The sequence below is a fragment of the Elaeis guineensis genome, unplaced genomic scaffold (genome assembly GCF_000442705.2).
Source record: "Elaeis guineensis isolate ETL-2024a unplaced genomic scaffold, EG11 Super_Scaffold_1000123, whole genome shotgun sequence".
Classification (NCBI taxonomy): domain Eukaryota; kingdom Viridiplantae; phylum Streptophyta; class Magnoliopsida; order Arecales; family Arecaceae; genus Elaeis; species Elaeis guineensis.
This window is the reverse complement of record NW_027332428.1, coordinates 1,409,032-1,416,832: the sequence shown is the minus strand read 5'-3', so window position 1 is coordinate 1,416,832 and position 7,801 is coordinate 1,409,032. Positions and strand designations below refer to the sequence as shown.

At 41.1% G+C, this 7,801-nt stretch overlaps 1 pseudogene; it reads left to right on the top strand.

The window, feature by feature from the left end:
- The first annotated feature begins 3,955 nt into the window (after positions 1-3,955).
- On the top strand, positions 3,956-6,457 carry LOC105044680 (uncharacterized; annotated as a pseudogene).
- Positions 6,458-7,801: the final 1,344 nt, after the last annotated feature.

The following is a 7,801-nucleotide window of genomic DNA, read 5'->3' as shown; positions in this document are numbered from 1 at the left end:
ACAAAACTAGGATTTCTCATTTTGGTTTGGATTAAGCAAACATGGATGATGCAAAATTATGTGGTACCTTCTCCCTAAACCCTTAGCATTAGCATTATGCTGGACATCAAATAAAAATATTTTGGTGGCACGCGTGAGAGGTAAAGCTAGGGAACGTGGTGATGCACCTAATCCTTGGAACTTACATAAGCACTGTCTGCTAAAAGAAAGAGGTAACTTTCTTTTATCCTAGTAAAAAAGTGCCAGCTCTCCCATGAGCGAACTCTTTTGGAAGTATGGCCACGACCCCACGGGTCCCCAAGTGCTAATGATATAAGAGATGGAAAGGACCCGGACCCAATAAAACCGAGATATGCATACCATAATCAAAGCAAAATATGGACAACTGGTACTATAGTACACATAATCATAAGGAGAAAGGTCCTTTGGCAAACATAAGGGATAGGGGACCACCGAGTTAGGTCAGCAATGGAATCCGGCATATGAGGTCTTTGTGGGCAGCATTAAGGCTACTTCGGCCCCTAATGTTGCCCCTAGGTTAGCCATTTGTGCGAACTAAATGGCAAACAAGGATCCTCATCTATTCCATTATTCCGTTTTCAACAAGAAAAGGCTGAAACCTTGAGGCGCTATCCTAAATAGATAGCTAGGCTAAAAAATTCTTTTGTCTCGGAATCTAATTACATTTGATGGATTTTGTACATGGATTAAGGCAAGGCTTGTATATGACAGCGTATGAATGCAAATGGCATTTAATGTAGGTATTACATTCACCACTCGCATTTTCTATGAAATATATATATATATATATATATATATATATATATATATATATATATATATATATATATATGTTGTGTGTGTATATGTATGTATGTATTTATGTATGTATGTATGTATGTGTGTGTGTTGTATGTATGTATGTATACATGTATGTATGTATGTAATATATATATGTATATGTTATTGCATTGCATTTGAGTAGAAACATGCATGCAGGCATTTTTTGCAAAATATTTTCTCAGCGTAATCATATGGCGCCTGAGATAAATATTTGCAACTTAATTTCCAACAATGATTCAAAATGACTGAAATTCGGAGCTTCTAATATCTTATTTTAATTTTTCAAAAAAATATCTTGTATGTTTTCAATTTTTTACAATTTTTTTAATAATTTTTTCATTCTTTTTTGTTGAACCTTGATTAACGTTGCCCCTTCTAGTGTTGAACACTAATCCTTTTAGTTTGTTTTTTTAGGAATAGAACGACCATACGCTCATATCACTATGCATTTTTGACATATCTAGTGGTTGTCTGCTGTCACTAGGCGTATTGCTGTCCCATGCCGGTTGCTTGCCTTCAGGGTTGAATGATTGTGAGAATTATAGGGGTAGAAACATATTCCTATAGGATTTTTATTATTCGTATTATCCTTGTACTACAATGTTTTTATTGAACCCTTTTTTTTTTTCAAGAAAGTATTTTTTATATTTTCTTTTTGAAGAAAGTCTTTATCGAACTTTTGAACGCTTAACATGGTACCTGTTGCAGCCAGATCGCTCCCGGACGCTATTATAATGATTTTGGTCATAATACCTCGCAACCAGCAAACCTCTCTTAACCCGAGGACATAACTCCCTTTGATTTCTAATTTCGTATGATGTTCTTCGTGTGTTAAACATATGATAACATCACGCAAGCTATATTTTATACATTGTCTGACAGATGTTACTGAGGGAACTCAACTAAGGCCTGAAGGCATGACTGCGCGCATTGGGCGGGCCGTCAGTTGATTTGCTTTGCTCGAGTCACTCCCACCCAATATTTATTTCATACAAAGTACTAAAAGGGGCCTTTTCTATCCATAAAGCAATAAATTCATGATCCTGTCTTGAAGGACCACATCACTTTTGGGTGGTGGGAATCACTTTTGCCAGGATAGAAAGGAAGCAGAAAGCTTAATTTAAATGTAGGAATGGAGAAAAAGCGGCCACAAATATCACACTAGCCAACATAAGGAATGAGCAAAGCCAAGATGTGATGGTTTAATTACTCATATAAGTAACCAAAGTCGAAGGCTATTTGGTCGTTTAACCCTTGGATTAAAAAGAGGCAAACAAGGGATTATCAACAAACCCTCCTCCGCCGCAACTTTAGACTAAGAGTCATGCAAATTGCATGGTAAAACGTAATCGGCATTCATATGAAGTTAGAAATCACCCAAGCACACGCCGCGAGGTCTATTGGTCCCGACTCTATGTCTAAAACATTCCTACTATTTGATTTTATATTTATCAAGTTCATAGCTAGATAAAATAAAATGGGAACCCAATTTAAGTGCAAGGTCCAGGGAGCAGCTCTACTCTCCAAGAAGCTAAAGAACGCAAGAAAGTTTTTGCATAACATAGTGCTTAACCAAGTTCACAGCTAGATAAAAGTGGGAATCCAATTCAAGTGCAGGGGTTAGGGAGCAGTTCTACTCTCCAAGAGGCCAGGAGCACGAGGAAGTCTCTGTATAACATAGTACTTAACGTGCTTGTTCAAGTCATAATTCAAGAATTATCTTCTCTACATTTGAAAAAGGAAAAAAAATGATGTGTTCACGAGTATGTAAAAGAAATAGCTAATTAAGAACATGGAAAGAGTGAAAATGTTGTGGTATAAGCTAATAATGCAAGCAAACATCCGTGAGGAAAAGGGGGCAAAACGAACTTCTGTGAGTAAGTGACCCTGATTACGCTGGAGTACAAATTGTACAACTTATAAGTTAGCCAACCATAATTTCCCAAAAGAAAGTGATTTAGCCAACCACAAAGCTATAAACATCGAAAGTGACTTAGCTAACCATAGAGCCATAAACACCATCACTATGCTAATTAGTCTAATGGTATGTCACGATTCCCAAATATATAAATCTCATCAATGTTTATGCTAACATGTATAAAATAATTAATATTTTCAACCTAAGAATTTTTTTCCCTTAAAAATTCTTCAACATAAGATATATCATGGTGCAATTGTGATCCCTTGTCTTTTAACCTCGGTGGGGAGCTATCCAGTATACTCATCATCATACTTGGAGACCATGCAATGTACTTCTATAGAAAGGGAGACCAATAACTTTTTGTATCATATAGAGCATACATTTGTTTAACCACCTTAAATTAATATTGCTATGGTATTATTTTCATTGGCTTAATTTGCAGTATTTATTGTAGACTAAGTTTACCTAATAATTTTCTCTATGGAGACCCTTCTATAGTATGTACGGAAGCCTAAGTTAGCATAGTGTATGGGCTTGACTGAGATATAGCATCTACTTCTTATTGCACGGTACAAGTGAGCTTAATTGGAGACCGAGAGTGAGTTTAGAAAACATGGCTTACCTTAACAACAAGCACTGGGGCACATGATATGACTGCATGCATCAGTGCTTCAAATTGAACCAACTGATCTAAGTTGCCTAGCATGACGTTGGCTATGTTGTAGTTTGAATATTGATGGATGGCAGGTGACGATTGCATGTGTATCCAATACACATGTATGTTACTATGTGATGAGTTTCTGTTGCAAATACATGAGACGAGCAGCCATATATGGAGATCAATTTGATTAATATATGCTCTACGTAGGCGTAATTATTCTCGAGGAAACTTAGTGCAGCTTTACTCCAAAAGCATAGTCTTACGCCTGTTTAGTGGACTGAGTCAAGATTATAGTTGGAATAATTAAAGAAATAATTAATATAGAGACGAGTGGGACTCGCGACTTTCGACAAATTTGAGCTCTGATGTGATATCGAGTAATCCATTAATTTTTAAAACTTAATCTGATGCGAAAATGATCAAAAATGTATGTATCAGGATTAAGAAATCAACTCAAAGACGTGTCTCAATTTTTTTATTTGATTTAGTTTAAAGACAAGTTTGAGGAAAGACGTCCGACAAAGTGAGATATTAGGCACTCCGTCTGAACCTGTTCCGGTCCCAAAATGGATATGCTGACAATCAAAAGTACTACAAGATTTGCAACCCACAAAAACCATTCGCTAACTTGCTCATACCCCTTCATCAAAAGCCGCGACACTACCCATCATGCCACCCTTCTCATGCGCCGCTAGGTGTCATTCCCTCCTTCCATCCATCTCCTAAACCACCTCCTCTCTCCACCTTCTCCCATATATCTCCTTCCCCCCTCCCCTACTCTTCAACCTCTTTAAATCCCATACAAGGAAATCATGGATTTAAACCACTACACCAAAAAGAAGCTCCACAAGAAGAAGACCACCAGCAGCTGCAGCATGACAATAGATGAGGAAGAGGAGTCCTCGTGCTATAACTACAGTTTCTGCTGCTTCTTCTGCGCCATAAAGGAGCCAAACCTCCGGCTCCGGCGGTCGGCGGTCACCACCTTCTTCCACGAGATGCCGCACCGCGACGACCAGTCGCACGTCCTCGTCATGAGCGCCCTCTGGAACATCGCCATGACCCATCCCGAGGACCCCGAGCTTCCCATGGCCGGGGCCCTTCGCTGCATGTCCCTCCTCGTAACCAAGGCCCTCGCCGACCCCACCTGGCTCCTCCGCCACCAGAAATCTACATCCCCTACTACGCCGCCCACGTCCTCGGCTCCTACACCATCCGCCTCTCCGCCCTCGCTGCCCTGGCCGTCGAGTCCGGCGCTGTTGCGCCGCTCATCGGCCTGCTCCGGGGATCCATGACCTGGGTCGAGCAGCGGGTGGCCGTCCGTGCCATCGGCCACCTCGCCAGCTACGACACCACCTTCCCTGCTGTCCTCCGGCACGCCGACGAGCTGGTGCCCCTCGCCATGCGTCGCCTCCACCTGCCTCCACACGGTCTACAAACAATTCGTGGCGTGCCGCCGGCAGAACGGGAGCAGTACCACCGGGACCTCCTGACGAGAGGGCTTGGAGGGACGGAGATGGAGAACCGTAAGGCCGAGGAGTGGGCGAGCCAACTCCAGTGCTGGTGTCTATACCTGTTGAGCTGCTTCGCCGTCAGGGATAAGACATCCCATGATATAATTTGCCGGGATGTTGGCTTCTTGAAAGACTTGTGTCGGATGTGGGGAGGTCTAGTTAATGGCGACTCCCCGGCGGGGGTCGGGCTGATGAGAATACTCTGTCGGAGCGAGGTCGGGAGGGAAGCCATGGCCGGGTGCCGAGAGGTGGTCACGAGCCTCTGCGATCTCTCTAGATCTTCCGATGACTGGCAATACATGGGCATCGACTGCCTCCTTTATCTCATCGAGGACCTCAACACTCGCCGCAAGGTCATGGAGACCGCCGCGCCATGTCTGGTAGACTTGGCGGAGCTCCGAAGCCTCGGTGCGAGGAGAAATCTCGGAGACCGGATCACAAAGGCTCTACTTCTCGATTTTGATCATGGCGCTAAAGTTGGTACGGAAGCGGAGAGAGCCATCAAAAGCCTGTGGGAATTAAAGATTGAGAGAAAAAAGAGAGAGGAGGGGATGCCAAAGGAGGAAGTCATAGAGAGACAAGCCTTGGCGGCCATAAGGAAGCAAGAAGGCAATGAAAGGTTTTGGTCGGGCGATGTCGAGGAGGCCATAGTTAAGTACACAGAAGCACTGGAACTGTGCCCATCATTAAGGAGGAGGAAGGAGAGGCTAGTTCTATATAGCAACAGGGCGCAGTGCTACCTTCTGCTGCGAGAACCCGACGCAGCCATCAGCGATGCGACACGGGCTTTGGCTTCGGCATGCCCTGCGAACGGGCATGGGAAGAGCCTCTGGCGGCGGTCGCAGGCGTACGACATGAAGGGGATGGCCAAGGAGAGCCTGATGGACTGCATCATGTTTGTTAATGGGTGGTTCCACGGGAAGGATTACGATGAGAGAAGGCGACGAGCTAAGGTTCCATATTACGCAGCCCGTATGATCAACAAGCAGATGGGCAAGGCTGGGCTCTTTGCTAGCTTGGCTATGTCCAAGAAGATAAAGAGCAGAGATGGGGACGATGGTGCTGGTGACGATAGCGAAGAGGAGATTGGAATTGGTTCAGGTTCTTCTATGTCCGGTAATAATAAGTTGTTATTTTGTGAATCGCCTGAGCTGAGTTCTTTTGTTTTAGAACTGTTAACTAAGTTGGTTTGGTGTTAATGTCGCAGGCCTGGGTTTGCCAACCATACTGGAGGAGCCCTGGTTGAGGAGAAGCGAAGAAAGTGTTGCACGGATGAGGACGTAGGTTTAGGTGGTTTCTGTTGGCTTTGGGTCTGGAGTTCTTTTTTGGCTTGGATCTAACAAACATAATGCAATGACTAGTCTTTATCCAAACGAGGTGGTAACGTTTCCACCATATTGTGTGACCGATCAGGTTGCTTGGACGTTTTGGTATTATGATTTGATGCAAACTAGTGGTAAGTGAAAATAGGAATTGAAGTTCAAGAAAAATTCAACTGCAGTAATTAAAACGGCGAGTTTTTTTAACTTGGATGAACGAGGAGGATTTTATGAAAAAGATGAGAAGATCTATATTCCCAGTCTACGCTAACGAAATAGGAAGGGAGATTCTGAGAAAATGAAGAGAGGGAAAAGATATTCTTGGTTAATTTTAGCTTTCTCAACATAAAAGGTATTTATGATTTTAAAAAAAAAAAGATTATTAGAGTTGGAATACCTAGTATCCTCAAATGAGAGATCTTACATCCAAATCCACGTTTTAACTCGCTTGATCCCTCTCATTGCTGTTTCTCTCCCCCACCCCAACCCCCACCCTTCAACCTTTTGTTCATTCACATTGTGCTGCCGTTATTTTATCAGTCTAAAATGCAGAGCAAGTTGACTTTGAGTAGTGATTTCTGAATTAATGTAGCGCTTCTAGAATTAGTACATAGAATTAGATAGTGGATAAGATATATGTATATATACGTCAATCATGTGAAACTAGGTTTAAAAAATAAATTAATCAGTAAATTAAAGTTTTACCTCTGTTTGAGATATCTGCATTATTTTCATTGCATACAAGTATGGTGTCATATGATATGGGCAATATATTGACCCGATGTTTTCCTAACAACTCCACCTATAAAGCTCCATCAACAATGTCCATTAAGTTTTTTGTAATATTAAATGATCTTATTGACCTACCATTCTAAGGCAAATGTTACAAATGATGAAGGTTATTTAGATAACATATTAGCCCACAATTTGCCTATTTGTTGAAAACCAAATTATGGAGAGATGGACAAGTTCACAATTTATATTTGTTAGATTATTATGTGTGATTTATATATAATCATTGAACTATAATATAAGTTATAAATCAGATTTAGCTTAGATAGTTAGCATCACTTTTCAAGTAAAGTCTCAAACCTTGCTGGTGGCATCCCCGCAGTATTTGTGAAAGACTTAAACATGGACCACAAAAGGATTACTTATCTCTATGTCTTTGTTAATATTAAAAATTTACTTCTTTAATGATATTAAAATGTAAACCCACTCATGCATATATGTAGATTTTTATATATAGTGTGAATCAATGAAAACTCCATAGCATGTAAGCCTCCTGATAATGTCCCTCTTTAAGAGAGATTTTTATTCATGGTTAGATGCTTAAGTGTGTGTGTAGATGAAAGAAAAATGTAAACAATTTGGGCAAATGGATGGAAACAGACCGTGTATTTTAAATGGGAAAAGAAATACTTTCCTCTGTAACAAAGAAATTGCCATTTGAATGTCAACATGCAATTTTAGTGTTTAAATTGTCCTACAATACAATTTCAATATCCATACCATCAAAATCATAAATTTAGTAGCAATGATG